Here is a 25766-nt window from a genome sequence, read left to right on the forward strand (position 1 = left end):
CATTATGGAGGTACTGTTGCTTGTTGGTGGGTTTGATGTGGACGGATGTGTGAAGCTGGCCATTGGACAGATGGAGGTCAATGTCAAGGAAAGTGGCATGGGATTTGGAGTAGGACCAGGTGAATCTGATGGAACCAAAGGAGTTGAGGTTGGAGAGGAAATGCTGGAGTTCTTCTTCACTGTCAGTCCAGATCATGAAGATGTCATCGATAAATCTGTACCAAACTTTGGGTTGGCAGGCCTGGGTAACCAAGAAGGCTTCCTCTAAGCGACCCATAAATAGGTTGGCGTACGAGGGGGCCATCCTGGTACCCGTGGCTGTTCCCTTTAATTGTTGGTATGTCTGGCCTTCGAAAGTGAAGAAGTTGTGAGTCAGGATGAAGCTGGCTAAGGTAATGAGGAAAGAGGTTTTAGGTAGGGTGGCAGGTGATCGGCGTGAAAGGAAGTTCTCCATCGCAGCGAGGCCCTGGACGTGCAGAATATTTGTGCATAAGCAAGTGGCATCAAATGGTTACAAGGATGGTTTCCGGGGGTAACATATTGGGTAAGGATTCCAGGCATTCGAGAAAGTGGTTGGTGTCTTTGATGAAGGATGGGAGACTGCACGTAATGGGTTGAAGGTGTTGATCTACGTAGGCAGAGATACGTTCTGTGGGGGTTTGGTAACCAGCTACAATGGGGTGGCCGGGATGATTGGGTTTGTGAATTTTAGGAAGTCGGTAGAAGGTAGGGGTGCGGGGTGTCGGTGGGGTCAGGAGGTTGATGGAGTCAGGTGAAACGTTTTGTAGGGGGCCTAAGGTTCTGAGGATTCCTTGAAGCTCTGCCTGGACAACAGGAATGGGCTTTCTGCCATCCACATAACCTTCGTAACCTCTTAGTTCATCCCTATGAAATCCCCAAACCACCTTCCCTACCCTCTGGCTCCTACCCTTGTAACCGCCCCCGGTGTAAAACCTGTCCCATGCACCCTCCCACCACCACCTACTCCAGTCCTGTAACACGGAAGGTGTACACGATCAAAGGCAGAGCCACGTGTGAAAGCACCCACGTGATTTACCGACTGATCTGCCTACACTGTGAAGCTTTCTATGTGGGCATGACCAGTAACAAACTGTACATTCGCATGAATGGACACAGGCAGACAGTGTTTGTTGGTAATGAGGATCACCCTGTGGCTAAACATGCCTCGGTGCACGGCCAGCACATCTTGGCACAGTGTTACACCGTCCGGGTTATCTGGATACTTCCCACTAACACCAACCTGTCAGAACTCCGGAGATGGGAACTTGCCCTTCAGTACATCCTCTCTTCTCGTTATCCGCCAGGCCTCAGCCCCCGCTAATTTCAAGTTGCCGCCACTCGTACCTCACCTGTCTTTCAACAACATCTTTGCCTCTGTACTTCCGCCTCGACTGACATCTCTGCCCAAACTCTTTGCCTTTACAAATGTCAGCTTGTGTCTGTGTTTGTGCAGATGGATGTGTGTGTGTGTGTGTGTGTGTGTGTGTGTGTGTGTGTGTGTGCCCGTCCTTTTTTCCGCCTAAGGTAAGTCTTTCCGCTCCCGGGATTGAAATGACTCCTTACCTTCTCCCTTAAAACCCACATCCTTTCGTCCTTCCCTCTCCCTCCCTCTTTCCTGATGAAGTAACCGTTGGTTGTGAAAGCTTGAATTTTGTGTGTGTGTTTGTGTTTGTTAGTGTCTGAATCGAGATACCAACGGTTTCATTTGGTAAGTTACATCATCTTTGTTTTTAGATATATTTTTCCCATGTGGAATGTTTCCCTCTATTATGAACATGGGTTTTAGTTTTATTTGTTTAATTCGGATTTACATACAATTCTTACTTTGATTTTAATTTCTGAGCCTTGAAAGCCTCAATTCAATCATTATGTAACTTCATTAATTTGCACAAATTTAATGAAGTTAATTTCTATTTAAAAGTGTAATTGGAGTAAAGAAGTGTTTATATTTTCTCAGAGTACAAAAAGAATTTAAGTTTTAAATGTTTGTTCACCATTCAAGAAAATATACATACTGTTTTGAGAACAAAGTAAAGTCTTGTTTTATTTTATATTCTAAACATTGGAGCCCAAAGCAAATGGAAGGCCTCTTTTAGCATTTGCTGCAGGTCCCAGTCTGGCTTAATACAGTATGCATATTTTCTGAGGTGGAGATTCGGCACTGGCATTAGCTGAAAATGATCGTAAGCAAACTCATGTGGGGCAGTGTACAAGAAAAAATACAAGAAATACTTCTTCAGCACCAAGCATTAATTTTTGGGTAAAGTGCACAACAAAGGTCATATAATAGTTTTCTATGAGTTGTACACAATATTCTCTAGGTGATCAAAAGTATCCAGACACCCCCAAAAACATCGTTTTCATTATAAAGTATATTGTGCTGCCACTTACTACCAGGTACTCCATATCAGCGACCTCAGTAGTCATTAGACATCGTGAAAGAGCAGAATGGGGCATTCTGCGGAACTCAAGGGCTTCGAACGTGGTCAGGTGATTGGGTGTCACTTGTGTCATACGTCTGTACGTGAGATTTCCACACTCCTAAACATCCCTAGGTCCACTGTTTCCAATGTGATAGTGAAGTTGATATGTGAAGGGACACATACAGCACAAAAGCGTACAGGCCGACCTCATCTGTTCACTGACAGAGACCGCCGACAAGTGAAGAGGGTCGTAATGCATAATAGGCAGAGCTCTATCCAGACCATCACACAGGAATTCCAAACTACATCAGGATCCACTGCAAGTGCTATGACAGTTACGCAGGAGGTGAGAAAACTTGGATTTCACGGTCAAGTGGCTGCTCAAGTCACACATCATGCTGGTAAATGCCAAACGACGCCTCGCTTGGTGTAAGGAGCGTAAACATTGGACGATTGAACAGTGGAAAAACATCATGTGGAGTAATGAATCACGGTACACAATGTGGCGACCCGATGGCAGGGTGTGGGTATGGGTATGACGAATGCCCAGTGATCATCATCTACCAGCGTGTGTAGTGCCAACAGTAAAATTTGGAGGTGATGGTGTTATGGTGTGTTCACGTTTTTCGTTGAAGGGGCTTGCACCCCTTGTTGTTTTGTGTGGCACAATCACAGCACAGGCCTACATTGATGTTTTAAGCACCTTTTTGTTCCCACTGTTGAAGAGCAATTCGGGGATGGCGAATGCATCTTTCAACACGACTGAGCACCTGTTCGTAATGCACAGCCTGTGGTGGAGTGGTTACATGACAATTACATCCCTGTAGTGGACTGGTCTGCACAGAGACCTGACCTGAATCCTACAGAACATAATTGGGATGTTTTGGAATGCTGACTTTGTGCCAGGCCTCACCGACCGACATCAATACCTCTCCTCAATACAGGAGTCCGTGAAGAATGGGCTGCCATTCCCCGAGAAACCTTCCAGCACCTGACTGTACGTATGCCTCCGAGAGTGGAAGCTGTCATGAAGGCTAAAGGTGTGCCAACTCCATATTGCATTCCGGTATTACCGGTGGAGGGCCTCACAAACTTCTAAGTCATTTTCAGCCAGGTGTCTGGATACTTTTGATCACATAGAGTATCTGCAGCAGAACCATACTGAAAACTATTGTGAAACGCATGAAATTCTCAATCTAGTCACAAATATTGTATGATATACCATACGATAGTACTTTCATTATGAAGTTCATATGATACTGAGTCAAATGCTTTTCATAAATTAAGTTTTTCCTGACTGAAGTTTTAGGAATCCATGTCGATTGTCATGAAACGGGTCATTCTTTTCGAGACACTGCTTTATATTTGCATTTAGAATATGTATGACTAACTCCAACAGCCAATAAAGTGAGATATAATGGTTGTGCTATGATTGTTGTCTATTTGTGTTCACCGTTTGTTACAGCACAGACAAAAGGTATGCGTGTACAAGTTTTTTATCTATAGAAATGCCCAAAATAATATAAAGAAAGATGAAGTGCAAGAAGCACAGAAACAAAGTGATTTGTCCCATGATCTGGAGTATCTTCTAAGTATAACTGTTGTAAAGGTGTACCTGACTCAAGTAACAAACCAAAGTCACTAACCAGAATCAGAAAATTCAGAAAGAAAAATGCTGAATCACTGTTTTGCCTTCCCTTTGAAAGTGTGGAAAAAATAAGCATCAAAGCTCACTCTTCCCCTGCAAAGAAAATTTTTAAAAAGTTACAAGATTCATAGGATGCGTACTTTCTGCTATTTGCCAACAAAACAAACTAAAGAAGGAATGTCACCATGAAGAAAGCAAGAAGGGTTTACGTGTTTTTGCCAAACTGTCTTCATCAGCTGCATATAGGCTCAGAATGTTTTGAGAAACATGACAGAAAATAAAATATCTGTAATGTTATATAAATGCAATTCATATTTTAAGTTGTTTCTTACATCTATCAATTGCTCACAGGGGAAGAAAAATTGGAATTTCTCATTGGTTGCAGAAGTTTCAGTGTCAGATATGCCTGAATGGTGGAAGCTGGTGTCAGCCACACACTGAGGGTGCAAAAGTCATGTGACAGTGATAAGCACATATACAAATGGCAGCAGTATTGTGTACACAAAATACAGGGTGTCCCAAAAAGAATGACCCAATTTTGAATAGAATTATTTATTAGGAAGAAGGGCTTAACACCAACAAATTGCATACTAAATTATTCAGAAAAGACAGAAGTTTATAAAAATCCATCATAAATGTTCAATACGTCCTGCATTGGCTGCACGGATGACATCTAGCAGATAGCCGAATTCATCCCAAACTGAGTGTAAGGTGTCTTCCGTCACTGAAGCTACAGCAGCTGATATTCTGGTTTTTAGTTCACCAATATCACAAGGTAAGGGAGGAACATAAACACATTGTTTAACATATCACCCACAGGAAGAAATCGCACGGTGTTAAGTCAGGGGACCTAGGAGGCCAAGAGTGTAAATACTGGTCTCGCGGTCCTGTACGTCCTATCCTATGTTGAAGCACGTTGGCATAGAGGAAACTGCGCATGTTGTTGTGCCAGCAGCGTGGTGCTCCATCTTGCTGATAGATGAAATTGTCAGAGTCAAGTTGTGGGAATAACCAGTTCTGTAGCATTGCAAGATACGATTGTCCTGTTACGGTTTCTTCCTCAAAAAAGCAGGGTCCATAAGCCTTGCTTTGTGAAACCGTACAAAAAACATTCACTTTTGGTGAATCACGCTCGTGTTCAATTGTTTCATGAGGATTTACGACCCCCCATATACGCACATTATAATGGTGAACCTTACTACTAATATGGAAAGTTGCCTCATCGCTGAATATCGACCGTGACATAAAAGTGTCATCTTCCGTGTCCTCTAGAATAGCATTGCTGAAGTCCACTTGCTTCACTCTGTCAGTACCTCGAAGAGCTTGAACCAGTTGTAATCGGTACGGTTGGAGGGCTAACAATGCCACAACACATGCCACACTGTCATGCACGGCAAAGCACGATGAGTAGACTTGCGAGGGCTCCGCTCAAATGCTCGTCGGATTTGTTCCAATGTTTGTTCAGGAACGCATGGCTCGCCAGGATTTTTGCCTTCACAGAGGGACCCCGTCTCTTCAAACTCTTTATACCACCATCGAATGTTCTTTGGTGGTGATGGTTTGGCACGAAATCGAATATGAAATGCCGCTGAACTGCAATCACTGATTGAGTACAACTAAATTCAGTAACACAATACGCTTTCTGTTGCACGGACACCATATTGCGTCAGATTGGCAGCACGCTCCAGGTCAGCACTCATAGTGACATCTAGCAGATTTTTTCTGAAACTCTAGACCATGCCGATCACATCTAGCACTGTTCCAGTTACCTAGTGACATTTGTCTCAATATTATTACAAGTTAAAATTGGGTCATTCTCTTTGGGACACCCTATATAAAATGGCAGTGCATTGGTGGAGCTGTCCGCTCTACTCAGATGATTCATGTGAATAGGTTTCCAATGTGATTGTGGCTGCACGAACACGGAATGGTAGTTGGAGTGAGATGGGCGGGACATTCCATTTTGGAAATCGTTAGGGAATTCAACATTCCGAGATCCACAGTGTTACAGTGTCAACAGTGTGCTGAGAATATCAAATTTCAGACATTACCTCTCACCACAGATGACACAGTGGCCGGTGGCCTTTACCTAACGACCGAGAGCAGCAGCATTTGTGTAGCGTTGTCAGTGCTGACAGACAAGCAGCACTGCATCAAATAATGCAGAAATCAATGTGGGTCATACGACGAACATATCCATAAGTACACTGTGGTGGAATTTGGCATTGATGGGCTATGTCAGCAGACAACCAACATGAGTGCCTCTCCTAATAGCACGACATTGCCTGCAGTGCCTCTTCTGGGCTCGTGGTCGGTTGGACCCTAGACGACTGGAAAACTGTGGCTTGATCAGATGGGTTCCGATTTCAGTTGGTAATACCTTACGGAAGGGTTTGAGTGTGGCGCAGACCCCACAATGCTGTGGAGCCAAGTTGTCAATAAGGCACAGTGCAAGCCGGTGGTAGCTCCATAATTCTATGGACTGGATCCTCTGGTCCAACTGAACCGATCGCTGACTGGAAATGGTTATGTTCGGTTACTTGGAGACCACTTGCAGCCATTCATTGCTTTACAGACAAGTTCAAATTATTAGACTAAACAATTATATTTGATAATCGTAAGTTTTCTGGTGTAAAAATAGGAAAGAAAAGTGTAATAATTGATTTGTTTTAATGATTTGAGTGATGCCACGAAATTTCCCTTCCAAGCAACTAACAGACCACTGAATTTTTCACAGTTGGCAAAATTTGTCATTTTCCCTCCAAATCATGTTGATATTATATGTCTGTGTACATGCCATGAAACTGTGTTAGCAGTAATGTTTGATGTTTCTGTGGTGTCCTTAAGCTTGTTATTTATTCTATCAACTTCTTGCCACATTAACAAGACATTAAAACCTTGTGAATTTGCATGATTTTAGCTATAGGAATAAATCATGTAGTTCCAAAAGAAACTGAGGTTATGGGGAAGACAAAAGATGTTTCACCTCGGAAAGTTTCGGCTGAGGTAGCACTTCTTGCTGAAAATCATTATACACAGCAAGAAATTGCTGACAACATGAGAATATCACAGAAACCTGCCAGCAGAATCAAACTTTCAGTGCAGAAAGGTGGTGAATACAAAAAATGTGGACGTAAAAGAAAACTCAGTCCTAGAACAATGGGAAGACTTACGAGCATGTCTACAATGAACTGTAAACTTACTTCTACACACATGAGCCATCAGCTGAAAGGTTTGGATGTCGAAGTTTCACCTGTGACAGTGAGGCGGAGGCTGTTTGAATGTCATTTAAAGGCATGCTGACCAAGGAAAAACAGAAAATTACACTTGCCATGAAAACCAAAAGACTGCAGTGGGCTAAACAACTTCAGGAGTGGACAAGTGAGTGGGCTAAGGTATGTGCAATGATCCAGTAAATTAAGGGGGTCTAATCTCTAAAGATAGGAGTTTTGGCTTGAAATTGTGATGTTCTATTGATACTGAAGAAATGCGCATTTGAATTTTGGGACTGTTAAGGTCTCCTCTGCTACTATTCCCAACTTTTCTAACTTGTAATTCTGTACACATGCTGCAGGTATGCTTCCAGGATGAATCTGTATTCACTGTGATGGAAGAAAGCAGCTGGTACATTCATTGCAGCAGACCTGGAGAACAGTTCAAAGCCGAATGCACGCAGCAATGTATGAAGCATCCAAGTTCCGTTATGGTTTGGAGAGTGATGTGTGTGAATTCCTAAGGGACCAAACTGCTGATGTCATCGGTCCCTAGACTTACACACTACTTAAACTAGCTTACGCTAAGGACAACACACACACCCATGCCTGAGGGAGGACTTGAATCTCTTGCGGGACCAGCCACACAGCTCATGACACGACGCCTCTAACTGCACAGCCACTCCACGCGGCGGAGTGTGATGTCTGTGAAAAGTCCCGGCAGATTACACATTGTTGAAGGGACAAGGCACGAACAATATAAAGAAATCCTTGAAATGGAACTTTTCCTCCAAATAAATGAGTGGTTTCCTAATAAAGATACCATTTTTATGCATGATGGGGCAACTTGCCACAAAGCCAAAAGTGTTTCCAAGTACTTAGAAGAAAAGCAATTGAAAGTGTTGCCCTGGCCAGGGAATAGCTCTTATATGAACTTAATTGAAAATTTATGGGCTATTGTGAGACAGAGGTTAAGGAAATTTATAATAACCACCAAAGAAGATCTCACAGAGAAACTACAGGAAATATGGTACCGTGACAATGACATTAAAGTATCAAGTGAAAAGTTAACAAAAACTATGCCAAACAGGATAAAAATAATGATTAAGAACAGTGGCATGCATACAAAGTACTGAATACACAAATATAATCTGTATATAGATGTAAATGTAAAGATTTGGAAAAAATGTCTTTAGTCTAATAATTTGAAAACATCTGTATGTTCCCAAACAATGACAGAATTTTTATGGATGACTATGTGCCATGTCCACCAGGCCACAATTGTTCGCCACTGGTCTGAAGAACATTCTGGACAATTGCATTGAACGAGTCAGCCACCCAGATAGCCCGACACGAATCCGATCAAACATTTATGGGACATAATTGAGAGGACAGTTCGTGAACAAAATCCGGCAATGGCAACCCTTTTGGAATTATGGACAGCTGTAGGGACAGCGTGGTTCAGTATATCTGCACAGACTTCCAACAACTTGTTGAGTCCATGGATGGCACGTTGTTGCACTACGCAGGGCAGTAGGAGGTACAACACAATGTTAGGAGGTATCCCATAACTTTTGGCACTTCAGTGTATGTGCACAGCATGCCAATCAATGTGTTAACCCTGAGCGCAGATCTGACTTGGATGTAGATGTGATGTACATGTACAGACAAACAAATTATTACAAGTTCAGAAAATAATTGGATTTCTGCCGGTTATTAGCGTCTTTCCTGCACGATATTTCAACTGGTGACTCACAGTCTTCTTCAGGTGCTGTCTGATACTGATTCCTGTGTGGAACGAGTCCAGTATTAGTGCCTACGTTGTGCTGGGCATTCCCTCTGCCGTCCGCACCGCATCTGGTGCTCTGTCCGCGGTGTGCGCCAACCAATAGCAACAGCTGTAGCATTTTCTTCTAGCCCCGGCTGTTCTGAACGCTGTGCACGTACTTTGTGGTTATTATCTGTTGTCAATATAGCTGAGTTAAGTTCTGAATGTCGTCTGGGCTGTGCTAGACATTTTATCTTCCGATTGTTGTCACTTGAGTCCTCCTGTGAATTAGGACATTCTGTTACTGTGGCTTGTCGTGTTAAGGCGGCGTTTATATTGAGCTCAGAACATGTTTTTGCTCGGAACATTGTGTGCAAATTGTTCCCTCAACATGTTGGCAACATTGTTCGTTGTTCGCATTCTCGTTTACACTAGTGACCGAGATTTCTACATATTCGCATAGTCTGCTGCGGTGAACTGACAGGTTACTTTGTGTATTCACATCAAGTGATATGCTATGTCAAGTGAAGAGGAAGAATTAATGACATTTGGTGCTGCATTAATAATACTTAACAAAATGAACAGGCAAAAAAAACGACGTAGTCATTGTTGGTGGACCAAAACATACTACACAAGACGTGGTGGGAACAACATGCTTTGTGAGCTGAATTTGGAAGACGGTTCTGGCTTTTGTAACTACACTAGGATGTCGCTGTCAGATTTTGAAATGTCATTGAATATTATAGGACCAGTTGTTTCAAAGAAAGACACAAATTTCCGAAAAGCAATCCCTGTGAACCAAAGACTTGCTATTACTCTTCGTTTTCTGGCATCAGGAGACTCCTATCAAAGCCAGCTATATCTCAAATAGTTCCTTATCGCCGGCCGGTGTGGCCGAGCATTTCTAGGCGCTGCAGTCTGGAACTGCGCTGCAGCTACGGTTGCAGATTTGAATCCTGCCTCGGGCATGGATGTGTGTGATGTGCTTAGGTTAGTTAGGTTTAAGTAGTTCTAAGTTCTAGGGGACTGACGACCTCAGATGTTAAGTCCCATAGTGCTCAGAGCCATTTGAACCATTTGAAGTTCCTTATCATCCAGGAAACGTAGATATTTAAATCCAAACCGCTTCGTTTCGTAATGTGTGTCAGTACCACATCCAGATTTTTTACTTTCCTCTATTTTTCTTTTCTCTTGTCGGTACTGAGACAAGAGAGATTTAACTTTTTTGTCCATGTCACTGCACCAGCAGCAACTTTTTGTAACGAGTCATGTTTGATTTTAGTATTTTTGTAACCTGTGCAACGTACATTCCACAGGCACTCCTCTGCCTCACAGAGCGATATCAACTGGATAATTTTGTCTCGTGACCACTCCATTTCAAATAAAAATGAAGGGACATAAAATAAAGGCACCACTACACTCCAGCAAAATGAACACCAAAACACTCACTCAGAGGGTAGCAGGCCACGAACAATGTTTTTTTGATCTCTACCGACGCAGGCGTGGAACATTGATTTTGTGTTGCCAACATGTTGCGAACATCGGCAGTCCATTACTAGCCACCAACAATGTTGCGAACAATGTTGTGAACAATGTTGCAAACTCAGTGTAAATGCACCTTTAGGCGTCCCGTCCAAAGTTCTTGCCCCCCCCCCCCCCCCATGAGCGGCTGCAGCGTCATTTTCAGGTCAACTGTGTTCAAATCATCAATCGAGACTCAGAAGAGTGTCCTCAGACACTTTGTCTATTGTCTGAGGTGTCAATTCATGTACGTCCTTGGTTACATGTACCGGGCTGTCATCTCCAATTCCACCCTTATACTTGTGTCCCTTGGGGTCTGGATGTTGTCTACGTTGCGTCTTCAGAAGATCGAGTGCTGGGTTCCAGGTCGAGCTCAGCTGGAAACCGGTGTCCCGGTTAATGAGATTCTCCGCAACCTTAATCTCAAAAGATTCTTTGATGACGCTGTCCCAGTATCTCGATGTTTGTGTTAAAATCTTGGCATCATTATACTTCATAGAATGATTGAGTTCTAAACAACATTCGGCAATCACTGACTTGGTTGCCTGTCTCAGTCTTGTGTATCTTAAGCGCTCTTTGCACCTGATTTCAACGGTCCTGGTCGTCTGGCCGATGTATGCCATACCATATTCACACGGTACATGGTAAACACCAAGATTTTAACACAAACATCGAGACACTGGGAAAGCGTCATCAAAGAATCTATTGAGATTAAGGTTGCGGAGAATCTCATTAACCGGGACACTGGTTTCCAGCTGAGCTCGGCCTGGAACCCAGCACTCGACCTTCTGAAGACGCAATGTAGACAACATCCAGACCCCAAGGGACACAAGTATAAGGGTGGAATTGGAGATGACAGCCAAGTAAATGTAACTAAGGACGTACATGAAATTGCACGTCAGACAACAGACAAAGTATCTGAGGACGCTCTTCCGAGTCTCAAGAGACGATTGGAACACAATCAGCCTGGAAATAATGCTGCAGCTGCTCATGGGGGGACAAGAACTTCGGATGGAACGCCTAACACGACACAGCACGGTAACAGAATGTCCTAATTCACAGTAAGACTCAAATGACGACACTCTGAAGATAAAATGTCTAGCATAGCACAGATGCCATTCAGAACTTAACTCAGCTATATTGACAACGGATAATAACCACAAGGTACATCAACAGTGTTCGGTTAGAAGAAAATGCTGCAGCCACTGCTATTGGTCAGCGCACACCACAGACAGAGCACCAGACGCGGCGCGGATGGCAGAGTGAACGCTTAGCACAACATAGGCATAAATACTGGACTCATTCCACACTGGAATCAGTATCAGACAGCAATCACACAGTTGAAATATCGTGCAGTAAAGACACAAATAACCAGCAGAAACCCGATAAATCAACATGACAATGCCTCGCCGGGAAAGCTTGAAGAATTACTGTGGAAGATTTATTGAAAAGAAAGAGCTTCACATTTTGAGCAAGTAAAATTAGCAGAGGTGTACAAATTCCCTTTGCAGCCTGCTTGCCCCTAGCTCCTCTGCAACCATTCATGCAGGTCAGCCTGCCACGATGTAAACACAAGAGTGCGCGTGTACTGAGGCATAGTGGGCAATGCGGGCGATACGGGCTCCCGCAAGCCCGGGCTACCTGGGTTCCCACAGGCCTGCCAAGCTTCACGGGACCCGCTCAGCTTGCTGCGCCTGACAACAGGTTGCGCTGTCAAGCTACCGCGACTAGAGTAGCCAGGTAGTTAGCCCGCAGTTCATTTATAACAACGGTGGGGGCAGCACAATGAATGGTCCAACATTAGAGAGATTGAAAAAAAATTGACAACTGGTGAATACATGCTGGTAACGAAACATAGCACAAGTTCAGCATGGGAAACGTTTTAGTGTGTTTATGAGGCCGCTTCAAATAAATCGGTAGGTGTGTCTCAATGCAAACTATGTAAAAAGCTCTTAAGTACTTATTCGGGAACCTCGAGTATGTTACGACATGTGTGCAAATTTGACAAGCAGTTCCCTCACTCCGTAAATATCTTGAAAGAGGACAAAGATTTAGTGGCCGAAAAGTGCGTCGAAATGTGTGCTAAGGACCTGAGACTATTTAGCAGTATAGAGGCAGATGGATTTCTTCATTTAGGGCAGACTCTGATCGACATAGGTAAAAAAAAATATGGCTCAGCTGACAGTAGCTAGGAAAGTTCAAACCTTAGCTGATAAAGTGCGCAGAAAAATGATCCCAGATGTAATGCAAGCGATTCGTTCTGGTATATGTGCCAGTACAATTGGTCTGTGGACAGACAATTACAAAGGGGTGCATTAAATGTCCGTGACAATGCATTACATAAATTCAGACTGGCGTTTGAATAAATATGTACCTTTCGCAACATAATGATTGCCGATCCGACTTAATTGCAGATTGGGAGGCGGCAATCCGAGCAAATCCAGCGAATTTAAAAATTCCGTAGGATAATTGACTACATTATCTTGGTTAGTAACGGAATAAACCGACTTTTATGTCATCAAATCGCTGGGTATCATATTTTGAATCTGAAAATTCATTTCGTTAACATCAAGGTTTTTTGCAGCCAATATAACACGTTTGCTCAACCAAAACTGGTTTGGAACTGTTAAACGACATTTGCTGCACGTGAATTGTCAAACACGATGACTGTGAATGTGGCTGGCCGGATAGGTCGAGCCGTTGTAGAAGCTACAGTCTGGAACCGCTACGGTCGCAGGTTAAAATCCTGCCTCGAACATGCATGTGTGTGATGTCAGGCTAGTTAGGTTTAAGATGCACATGGAAATATTCAAAAACCTTCTCCATGGAAACATGTATAAATGAGCCAACTTTCATCCTGCCTTGAACATCAAGTGTGTCAAATTTCATCAAGATCGGAATAAAAACGTACAATTTGTCGAATTCCGTTAGGTAAAGTAACCTCTGCCATGCACCCTACAAAATTTTATGTAGACTGTGACCTTCCTCTGGGTTTCATGGTATAGTGTGCAAAATTTCATTAAGATTATATGCAATAGAAACACACGGACACAATGAAAACGCACTTTCAGTTTTCCTCAAATTTTCCAATTTTCGGTCGATTTTCCAAAAATTTTATTTCATAAAAACCTTGTCCTGAGAATTACGAACATAGCAAAAAAAAAAAAAAAAAAAGCCGAATTGGTCCAGCCGTTCTCGAGTTTTACGCTTATCAACACATTTGGCAATTCATTTTTATTTATATAGATAGTAAGCCCAAAATATATGTGTAAAGGAAGAATGTACAAATAAAACCCAACATTATATATATAAAAACAAAGATGATGTGACATACCATACGAAAGCGCTGGCAGGTCGATAGAAACACAAACACACATATACATACACACAAAATTCAAGCTTTCGCAACAAACTGTTGCCTCATCAGGAAAGAGGGAAGGAGAGGGAAAGACGAAAGGAAGTGGGTTTTAAGGGAGAGGGTAAGGAGTCATTCCAATCCCGGGAGCGGAAAGACTTACCTTAGGGGGAAAAAAGGACGGGTATACACTCGCGCACACACACACATATCCATCCACACATATACAGACACAAGCAGACATATTTAAAGACAAAGAGTTTGGGCAGAGATGTCAGTCGAGGCGGAAGTGCAGAGGCAAAGATGATGTTGAATGACAGGTGAGGTGTGAGTGGCGGCAACTTGAAATTAGCGGAGATTGAGGCCTGGTGGGTAACGGGAAGAGAGGATATATTGAAGAGCAAGTACCCATCTCCGGAGTTCGGATAGGTTGGTGTTGGTGGGAAGTATCCAGACAACCCGGACGGTGTAACACTGTGCCAAGATGTGCTGGCCGTGCACCAAGGAATGTTTAGCCACAGGGTGATCCTCATTACCAACAAACACTGTCTGCCTGTGTCCACTCATGCGAATGGACAGTTTGTTGCTGGTCATTCCCACATAGAATGCAGCCTGCCCGGGTTGGGTTCTGCTTGGCTTGGCTGGGAGGGAGTGAAGCAGCCTGCCCGTTCTGTTGACAACGCACGGCGGCCTGCCCACCTGGCCACCAGGCAAGCACGGGCGGGTTAAAAGCGGAACGTGTACACCACTGAAAATTAGGCATTGGTCCACATCTAAAAGCAGCCATTCAGCTCGGGAGTGATTGACAGAATTGTTGGATGTCCTCTTAAGAGATATTGTATGGAATTCTATCCAGTTGGCACATCAGATGTCAAAACCTCAAGATAATTGTAGGGACCTGTCCTTAAAGCTCCAAACATTTTCAACTGGGAAGAAATTTGACAACCTTGCTGGTTGAGGTAAAGTTTGGCAAGCACGAAGACAAGCAGTAGACATTCTCGCCATGTGGTGGTGGGCGTTATCTTGATGAAATGTAAGCACTGGATGGCTTGCCATGAAGGGCAACACAATGGGGCATAGAATATCATCGATGTACCTCAGTGCTCTAAGGGTACTGCAGATGGTAATGAAAGGGATCCTACTATGAAATGAAATTGCATCTCAGACCATCACTCGAGGTTGTCGGGCTGTAACGTGGACGATAGTCAGGTTGCTGTCCGGGGTATCTCCAGACACACCTTTGGCCTGGAGTCTCATTGACCGGAATAGAATTGTCTCGAGCAAGATGTACCACTTCGACATGTCCAAAAGAACAGATACCGTTGGTGATATTGCAGCTCTTGAAGAATGAAATTAAAATGAAATCCAGGCTATCAGCTGCTTACAGGCGTTGATAAATATCAAATGGGACTGTCGAAAATGTGTGCCCCGACCGGGACTCGAACCCGGGATCTCCCGCTTACAAGGCAGATGGGCTATCAGACTGAGCCATTGAGGACACAGAGGATAGTGCAACTGCAGGGACTTATCTCTGGCACGCTCCCTGTGATACCTACATTTCCAACTTACTGTCCACACATTACATTTGTAGCACCCCCACCCACTATACTCATTACTCACGGTAGTCAATGTACCGATTGCCGTAGGAGTTTGAGCAATGTGAGTGCATCTGCACTGAAGAAGATCATTGGCCAGTAAGCCTTATCTATATGAAGATGGTATTTGTTCTTTCGGACGTGTCCAAAAGAACAGATACCATTGATGATCTTGCAGCTCTCAAAGAACAAAATTACAATGAAACCCAGGCCATCAGCTGCTTACAGGCATTGATAAACTGTCATTGTTGATATTTATCAATGCCTGTAGCAGTTACTGGTCTGGATTCCATTGTAATTTCATTCTTTGAGAGTTGCAAGATCATCGGACATGTCCGAAAGAACAGATACCATCTTCGTATAATTGGTGACTATATTGAAAAAGAGTGCCATGTAACTGTATCACTTTGAAGTCTAGTGTAGCACTCCAAAAGAGACAGGAGGAGTAATCTACATAAACGAAGTGGGAGTGAGAAAGACCAATCTGATACTGAAAAATATGGTATTTCCTGCATCGAACAATGTGTTACATAACGAAAATGCAGCCACTCACCTATAGCAGACTGTTGTGTTGAGCATAGAATTTTAACAGGAAACATTATACATACTAGCTTTCCAGCTCTTACTCTTTTTGCAGTAAAAGTACACACATTCATACATACAAGAACACGGACATCCAAACACACACTCCTGTGGCCACGGTGAGACTGATTATTGGTTATTGAAAGCAGTTGCACATGTTGAGAGAGGTGGGGAGGGGGTGGGGAAGGACGCAAGAAGGAGACAGCAGGATAGAGGCAGGTCTTGTGATAGATGACCTAGTGGCTGCACAACAAGACTAAAGGAATAGAGATGGTATAGCTTAAAAGTCATACGGAAGAAGGAGTGGGTAGGGAGGAGGGGGGTGGGAGGGAGGTGGTAGAGAGGGGCAGGAGGAAGAGTGGGAGGGGGAGGAGGAAGAGAGGGAGGGGGTAGGGAGGGAGAGGGGGTACGGAAGGGGAAGGAAAGGAATAGGGAGGGGGAGAGGGGGAGGGGGAGGGAATAAGGAGGAGGGAGGGGAGAGAGAGGGGGGAGATGGAGAGAGAGAGGGGAGATGGAGAGAGGGGGGGGGGAGATGGAGAGAGAGGGGGGAGATGGAGATGGAGAGAGAGAGAGAGAGGGGGGGGGAGATGGAGAGAGAGGGAGGGAGATGGAGAGAGGGGGGAGAGATGGAGAGAGGGGGGAGAGATGGAGAGAGGGGGGAGAGATGGAGAGAGGGGGGAGAGATGGAGAGAGGGGGGAGAGATGGAGAGAGGGGGGAGAGATGGAGAGAGGGGGGAGAGATGGAGAGAGGGGGGAGAGATGGAGAGAGGGGGGAGAGATGGAGAGAGGGGGGAGAGATGGAGAGAGGGGGGAGAGATGGGGAGAGGGGGGAGAGATGGGGAGAGGGGGGAGAGATGGGGAGAGGGGGAGATGGAGAGTGGGTGTAGAGGGGGGAGGGGGAGGGGGAGATGGAGAGAGGGTGTAGAGGGGGGAGGGGGAGGGGGAGAGAGGGGGAGAGAGGGGGAGGGAGGAGGAGGTGTGGGAGAGAAGCTATGTGAAAAAGACAGTGCATGATATGGACTTGGAAATACATGATACGGACGTAAAAGATTGGTGTGGACAGATGAATTGCTTTAATAATTATAAAAGGTGGCAATTTTATTTACGCACTGTCTTTTAAATAGATATGATGGTATCTGATACTCAAGTACTAATGCAAAGAAACATAATGATGCTGAAAAACTTTAAATTATTGCTATGATTTAATCTTTAAAATTTAATAATTCTCTTCCTGTTAATATTTAATTAATTAACTTATGTCATTCAGATTTCGTAACGCTGACAGCATTAAAATTTAAAGTTGTTCAGCCCCTGTTTTGTTTTCTTTCAATTGTTGTGAGCCAGCGATGGTGCAATGCTGTTCGCTTTCAAGCCCTCACATTTATAAAAATCAGGTCCAGGAAACACTTTTGTGATCACGGTTGGGATTTAGACTGTATTCGCGTAATTGTACTGATTAAGAGTTATCATTTCCGAAAGATGCAGGTTCGATTAAAGCTGTGTGCACTTTTGCGCGTATAATGAAAATATTCCTAACACGATGCGTAACAAAAAGTAACATGCGAATCACAACCGTGGTCAAATGAAGAAAATATACGATGACATAAATGTTCTTTGCTGTTATTCAGGACAGGTTTAAATTAAACACCGCAATTTTCAGTCTTTAGAAAACACAAGACTTTAGAGATATTTGTTTTGAATAACTTGTATTTACCTTTTCTTATACAATATGGTGATTGTCCACAAGGATTATCTATCTCTCTCTCTCTCTCTCTCTCTCTCTCTCTCTCTCTCTCTCTCTCTCTCTCTCTCCTTTTTATAGCCTTTATACATTCACATTACATACATCGATTAAGAAACTTTTCTTTCTCTACCGGCCAGTATGAGAACAAAATCCGCCCAGATAAAATGTCTCACATAGAATCAGTTCTCACTTAACAATCATATATAGTTTCATAGTACAAACAATGCTAGTTTATTCCGTGCACTAAAAGGTCTTTGATTCAATGAGTGCAAAAATTAAAATAATAAAATTATAATAACATTTTTAAAATCGTCAATTCTTCTTTATATCATGAAAATAAGGTTTGACATCGTCGTAATATTATTTTTCATCGTTGTAGCACTATACATAGGAGGAAGGGGAAAACGTAAGGTGAGGCAATGGGAAACTAGCTAGCAGGGATTTTGGCAACGGGCACTGTGAGAGAGCAGGATATTCTGAAGAGACTGCTCCCAACTGCATAGCTCGTGCTGGAAGGGAGCATCGAAATGGCCCACATAGTGAAGCTGCGGCTGAAGTCATCTGCCCGGGCAACTGCTTTCAATAATTAATAATCAATTATCAGTCTCACTGTAGCCACAGGTGTGTGCATTTGGATGTCTTGTGTGGTTTTCTGTGTGACTGTGCATATTATTACTAAAGAAAGCGCAAGAGCTCAAAAGCTAGTGTGAACACACTTTTCCATTACACGTCTCTATGCTCCACACATCAGTTGGCTAAAGGCGAGTAATTGCCATTCCCTTATTTTATGTACTGTTCCAAGTTAATGTTAAGATGGTTGTAAGGCAGGTATTACAGTTCACCACCATTGTGTCTAGGCTATATGCCATAGAGGCGATGTAGGAAGTGCAAGAAAATTTTAGAAGGATAAAAGTGGATGGGAAGTAGATACTAAAGTTAAACTTCCCAGGCAAGAAGGTCTCACATCTGAAAGTAAGGATGTCTCAAAACAAATGGTGACAGGAGTCGAAATTACACTCAACACAGAATTTTGGAAGTGCAGTTGTATAAATTTCAAATACATTTTTTACTTACAATGACACTCTTTACTGGCCTCAGCAAACCACTTGGGATAAGTTGTTATGCACCGACTCTACAGCACTGGCTTCTTATTTAGCTTGCATTTACCGTGAATTTCTCATCAGTTGCAAGTGACTGGAAAAAAAAGCATAGGTATATAAGAACAGGAGAAGAATGAACCTGCAAAATTACAGATTAATATCCTTAAGATAAGTTTGAGTATAATATGGAGACAGAAGAACTTCTGACAAAAAATCAACACGGATTTAGAAAGCGCTGTTTGTGCGAAACTCAGCTTGCCCTTTTCTCATACAATATATGTCAATCAGGCATTGATTTCAAAACATCGATCACGTGAAACCCTACTCACACTTTTCTTATATGACATACTGAAAGCTTTGGATTAAGGCAATCAGGTAGATGCAGTACTTCTTGATTACGGGAAGTATTTGACTCCGTACCGCACCTACGCTTATTGTGAAAACCTTGATCATATAGAGTATCAAGCGAGATTTGTGACTGGATTGAGGATTTTTTGGTAGGAAAGACACAGCTTGTTATATCGGATGGAGAATCATTGTGAGATGTAGATGTAACTTCGAGTGTGCCCCACAGAAATGAGTTGGGACCATTGCTATTCATGTTGTATATTAATGTCCTTGCAGACAGTATTAATAGTAAAATCAGGCTTTTCGCAGGTGATGCAGTTATACATAATGAAGTACTATCTGAAAGAAGCTGCATAAATACTCAGTCAGATCATGATAAGATTGCAAAGCGGTTCAGAGATTGACAACTTGCTTTAAATGTTCAGAAACGTAAAACTGTGCACTTTACAAAACGAAAAAATGTAGAGTGCTATGACTATAATATCAATGAGTCACTGTTGAAATGTCCGCCCCCGGTAGCTGAGTGGTCAGCGTGACAGAATGTCAATACTAAGAGCCCGGGTTCGATTCCCGGTTGGGTTGGAGATTTTCACCACTCAGGGACTGGGTGTTGTGTTGTTCTAATCATCATCATTTCATCCCCATTGATGCGCAAGTCGCTGAAGTGTTGTCAAATCGAAAGGCTTGCACCTGGAGAATGGTCTACCTGACGGGAGACCCTAGTCACACGACAAAAAAAAAAAAAAAAAAAAAAAAAAAAAAAAAAAAAAAAAAAAAAAAAAAAAAAAAAAAAACTGCTGGAATCGGGCAACTTGTACAAATACCTGGTTGTAACACTTTGTAGGGATATGAAATGGAATGATACCGGTTAAGTCGTGGTTATAGCAGATAACAGATCTCATGTATAGTCACTGTGTTTCTTCTTTCTCTCTTCTGTCCACTTCTTTCCTGTTTTCTTCTCTTTGGGTGTTCCTGAAATTTCTTTTTTTTTATTATTTTTTCCTCTATTTTACCCTGTCACTCATGTCTTCTGTGGAGATGTTCAGTTTCTTGAGGTCTTCCATGTTTTCCTTTACCCAGTTGGTTTTCACTGTATTAGTTGTCACCATAGGCAGAAAAGGTGAAATACAGGGAGCGAAAGGCTATTTACAATTTTTACAGAAACCAGATGGCAGTTATAAGAGTTGAGTGGCGTGAAAGGCAAGCAGTGGTTGAGAAGGGAGTAAGACAGGGTTGTAGCCTATCCCTGATGATGTTCATCCTGTATCTTGAGCAAGCAGTAAAGGAAACGAAAGAAAAATTTGGAGTAGGAATTAAAATTCATGGAGAAGAAATAAAAACCTTGAGGTTTGCCGATGACATTGTAATTCTGTCAGAGACCACAAAGGACCTGGAAGAACAGGTGAATGGAATGGGCAGTGTCTTGAGAGGAGGATATGAGATGAACATCAACAAAAGCAAAATGAAGATAATGGAATGTAGTCGAATTAAATCAGGTGATGCTGAGGGGATTAGATTAGGAAATGAGACACTTAAAGTAGATGAATTTTGCTATTTGGGGAGCAAAATAACTGATGATGGTTGAAGTAGAGAGGATATAAAATGTGGAATGGCTGTGGCAAGGAAAGCGTTACTGAAGAAAAGAAATTTGTTAACAGTGTGTATAGATTTAAGTGTCAGGAAGTCTTTTCTGAAAGTATCTGTACAGAGTGTAGAATGTATGGAAGTGAAACATGGATGATAAATAGTTTATACAAAAAGAGAACAAAAGCTTTCAAAATGTGGTGCTACATAAGAATGCTGAAGATTAGATGTGTGGATCACATAACTAATGAGGAGGCACTGAATAGAGTTGGGGAGAAGAGGAATTCGTTGCACAACCTGACTAAAAGAAGGGATCAATTGGTAGGACATGTTCTGAGGCATAAAGGGATCACCAATTTAGCATTGGAGTAATGCATGGAGGGTGAAAATCAAAGGGGGGACCAAGATATGAAAACACTATGCAGATTCAGAAGGATGAAGGTTGCAATAGCTACTTGGAGATGAATAAGCTTGCACAGGATAGAGTAGCATGGAGAGCTGCGTCAAACCAGTCTCAGGACTGAAGACCACAACAACAACAATGTTATAAATGTTCTTTGTCAATTTATTATCGTCCACCCTAACTATGTGTCTGTAGAACTTTGCCCTTCTCTTCCTCGTGTTGCTTGTAATCATCTCTGTCTGTTTGTACAGTTCTTTTATTGGTCTCTTTATCCAGATCCCCTCTTTCTGAACTGGCCCATAGATCTTTCTCAGTATTTTTTCTTGTTTTTCCATATCCTTAATTCTCATTCTTTCTTTGATTACCATTGTTTCTGAGGTGTACAAGACCTCTGGTAAGACTACTGTACTGTAGTGTCTTAATTTGACACTGAGGGAAATACTTCTCTTGTAATGGTTCCACGTAAGTTTATATGCTTTTTGTAGTTTTGTGATCCTTCTTCACTGGATATTGTGTTCGGTCCTACTTTCTATATAATCTCTCCCAAGTATTTGAAACTATCTACTTGTGGTTCTAAGATAACTATATACTTGTCTCATATTTCCTTACTTTGTTACCAGTGGATGTCTGTGGATTTTGTGTCCATGTATTGTCTTTTATCATAAGGGAGTCCTGTTTTGGCTGAGATTTCGTGTAGTGTCTCTAGCGCTTCCTTGGCTTCTTTTCTGTTATTTGCTACATTGGCTATATCAGCTATTTTATGTTGATGGTTCTATCCTTGTATCTCCCCATCTTTACTCCACTGACGCCTTAGACCCATGTCCTGATTATTTTCTGCAAAACCAAGTTAAATAGAGTGGGTGACACGCCATCTCCCTGACTCACTCCTGTCTTGATTTTGAATGGTTCCAAGATCTCTCCATAAACTTCACTTTGGATGTTGCATTTGTTAATGTTTCCTGGATTAGCTTTTTGGTTTTGCTGTCCACCTTCATTTCTGCCAGTGTGTTGGAGAGTGTTTCTCTATCTATGGAGTTGTAGGCCTTCTTGAAGTCAATGAATATTATTGTGGTGTTCCTGGACTTCCTTGTTGTCAACATTGTTCTCTTCCCCATCCCCAAAAATATAAATTTCCGTCCCCATTCTACATATACCAAAGCTTTCGATAACAATGAAATACTTTATCATAATAATAATGATTATTATTATTATTACTGTTATAACCACTAGCTTGGTGCCTGCTGCTTCAATCGCATAGACTGTATTGCCTGCAGAAATATATTCCCCCCCCCTTTTTGTTTTCATGCTAATTAAGGCCATCTAAGTATGATCTTTTCTGAATGTACTTCTGCACAAAAAGCAATTCTTGTATCTGTAGTCCAAAGTTTTTGTTGCTCATGCTTTTTGTGTTCTTGTGGAGATATTTCCATAGCAACTTTCATCCCCCCAACAAATATTCTTGTTACTCATGACTTTTGTGTTCTTGTGGAGATATTTCCATAGCAACTTTCATCCCCTAACAAATATTGTTTTTATCTAACCGAGAAGTGAAATACCAATTTTCATAAATTTAGCTTTAAAATTTTTTAATGTAACGAAATATTTTCATAAAAATTTTCATCCTCTACCATACTCCCTTAGAGGTTGAATTTCCAGAAACACTGAAACATGTGTAATTTTTTTTTTTTTTTTTTTTCCCCTAACCAAAAATTCAAGTATGAACTGTCAGAGATGTAGCCTTAAATATCATTTATGACATCTTTAGTAATTATTTATTTTAAGAAACGAATTTCACTCATTATTTTATGCCCTTGGTGGTAGAATTTAAAAAATGCTGAAACACACATTTTTTATTTTCTGATTCAGGTATCAAATACCCGTTTTCATAGCTCTAGCTTCAAAATTCCGTCAATAGTGATATACTTTCAAAATGCCTTCATCCCCTATTTCAACCCCTTAGGAGTGTAATTTCGGACAATCCCTTCTTAAATGATGCCTACAGTATAAGATCCACACCTTCTCCAGATTTCAAGTTTCCATCCTTAGCAGTCAGTCAGTACATTGCCTTAGAGGCTAGCTGTCACCCGCTGCTGTGTTCACATATGTGATGAGCGATGGTGAGTAAAGCAAGCTTATTATACGTGCAATAAAATTGGGTGCCCTCAAATGTCTGTCTGTCTGTCTGTCTGTCTGGGTAATCACAGCTCGTGATGTGCATCCCGCTCTCCCCCTTCCCAAGCTGTTCCAGCACATGATGCAGTGGCACGTGCAGCGTAACTGCAGAGCAGTGCGTACAGAGGAGTATGGGCAGGACTGCATGTCTATGCATTGTGCTAGTGAAGAAGCTATGCAGTATACAATGTGTACATTATGCAACAGTGTGGGAGCAAGGATTAAATACATTGAAGTTCGTATAAGCATCATATTCGCCACTTTGAATCATATCACACAGCTCATATCAACCAATAAAAGCATTTTTACGAATATAATAAAAATCAAAAGTCAAAAAGTAAGCAGCTTTTTCAAACAACAATTATTTTTCTCTGTTGTTGTTGTTGTGGTCTTCAGTCCTGAGACTGGTTTGATGCAGCTCTCCATGCTACTCTATCCTGTGCAAGCTTCTTCATCTCCCAGTACCTACTGCAGCCTACATCCTTCTGAATCTGCTTAGTGTATTCATCTCTTGGTCTCCCTCCACAATTTTTACCCTCCACGCTGCCCTCCAATACTAAATTGGTGATCCCTTGATGCCTCAGAACATGTCCTACCAACCGATCCCTTCTTCTAGTCAAGTTGTGCCACAAACTTCTCTTCTCCTCAATCCTATTCAATACTTCCTCATTAGTTATGTGTTCTACCCATCAAATCTTCAGCATTCTTCTGTAGCACCATATTTCGAAAGCTTCTACTCTCTTCCTGTCCTAACTATTTATCATCCATGTTTCACTTCCATACATGCGTGCACTCCATACAAATACTTTCAGAAATGACTTCCTGACACTTAAATCTATATTCGATGTTAACAAATTTCTCTTCTTCAGAGACGCTTTCCTTGCCATTGCCAGTCTACATTTTATATCCTCTCTACTTCGACCATCATCACTTATTTTGCTCCCCAAATAGCAAAACTCCTTTACTAATTTAAGTCTCTCATTGCCTAATCTAATTCCCTCAACATCACCTGACTTAATTAGACTACATTCCATTATCCTCATTTTGCTTTTGTTGATGTTCATCTTATACCCTCCTTTCAAGACACTGTCCATTCCATTCAACTGCTCTTCCAAGTCCTTTGCTGTCTCTGACAGAATTACAATGTCATCGGCGAACCTCAAAGTTTTTATTTCTTCTCCATGGATTTTAATACCTACTCCGAATTTTTCTTTTGTTTCCTTTACTGCTTGCTCAATATACAGATTGAATAGCATCGGGGAGAGGCTATGACCCTGTCTCACTCCCTTCCCAACCACTGCTTCCCTTTCATCCCCCTCGACTCTTATAACTGCCATCTGGTTTCTGTACAAATTGTAAATAGCCTTTCGTTCCCTGTATTTTACCCCTGCCACCTTCAGAATTTGAAAGAGCGTATTCCAGTCTACATTGTGAAAAGCTTTCTCTAAGTCTACAAATGCTAGAAACGTAGATTTGCCTTTCCTTAATCTAGCTTCTAAGATAAGTCGTAGGGTCAGTATTGCCTCACATGCTCCAACATTTCTACGGAATCCAAACTGATCTTCCTCGAGGTCGGCTTCGACTAGTTCTTCCATTCGTCTGTAAAGAATCCGCGTTAGTATTTTGCAGCCGTGACTTATTAAACTGATAGTTCGGTAATTTTCACATTTGTCAACACCTGATTTCTTTGGGATTGGAATTATCATATTATATTATATTATATTATATTATATTATATTATATTATATTATTATATTGGGATTGGAATTATTATATTTCGCTTGTTTCATACATCTTGCTCACCAGATGGTAGAGTTTTGTCAGGACTGGCTCTCCCTAGGCCGTCAGTAGTTCTAATGGAATGTTGTCTACTCCCGGGGCCTTGTTTCGACTTAGGTCTTTCAGTGCTCTGTCAAACTCTTTACGCAGTGTTATATCTCCCATTTCATCTTCATCTACATCCTCTTCCATTTCCATAATATTGTCCCTTGTATAGACTCTCTGTATACTCCCTCCACCTTTCTGCTTTCCCTTCTTTGCTTAGAACTGGGTTTCCATTTTTCTCTAATTGCATGAAATTATTCAAACCAGTAAGTCTGTTGTACTGTACACTTTCTAAAGTAGATTATGTTCTTTATGTTCTTCCTTGGTGTTCAAGCTATTTCTATACCAAATTCCATCAAAATCAGTACAGCTGATTAGTAGTGAAAGGTAACAGATGGAGTTATGTCCACATTTATAATTATAGTATGGATAGAACGTCCAATTATGATATCTTTCTTTTTTCATG

General features: G+C 42.0%; 1 protein-coding gene across 3 annotated transcripts in view; it reads right to left on the reverse strand.

The window, feature by feature from the left end:
- LOC126427329 (histone acetyltransferase KAT2A) overlaps positions 1-25766 on the reverse strand; it is a 339982-nt gene that overhangs the window by 269520 nt on the left and 44696 nt on the right. For all 3 annotated transcript variants that reach the window (XM_050089640.1, XM_050089639.1, XM_050089641.1), the window contains one exon: positions 18944-19063. The gene's annotated coding sequence lies outside the window, so the exon portion shown is untranslated. The remainder of the gene's footprint in view (positions 1-18943; positions 19064-25766) is intronic.

This window comes from Schistocerca serialis, chromosome 11, assembly GCF_023864345.2.
Source record: "Schistocerca serialis cubense isolate TAMUIC-IGC-003099 chromosome 11, iqSchSeri2.2, whole genome shotgun sequence".
Taxonomy (NCBI): domain Eukaryota; kingdom Metazoa; phylum Arthropoda; class Insecta; order Orthoptera; family Acrididae; genus Schistocerca; species Schistocerca serialis.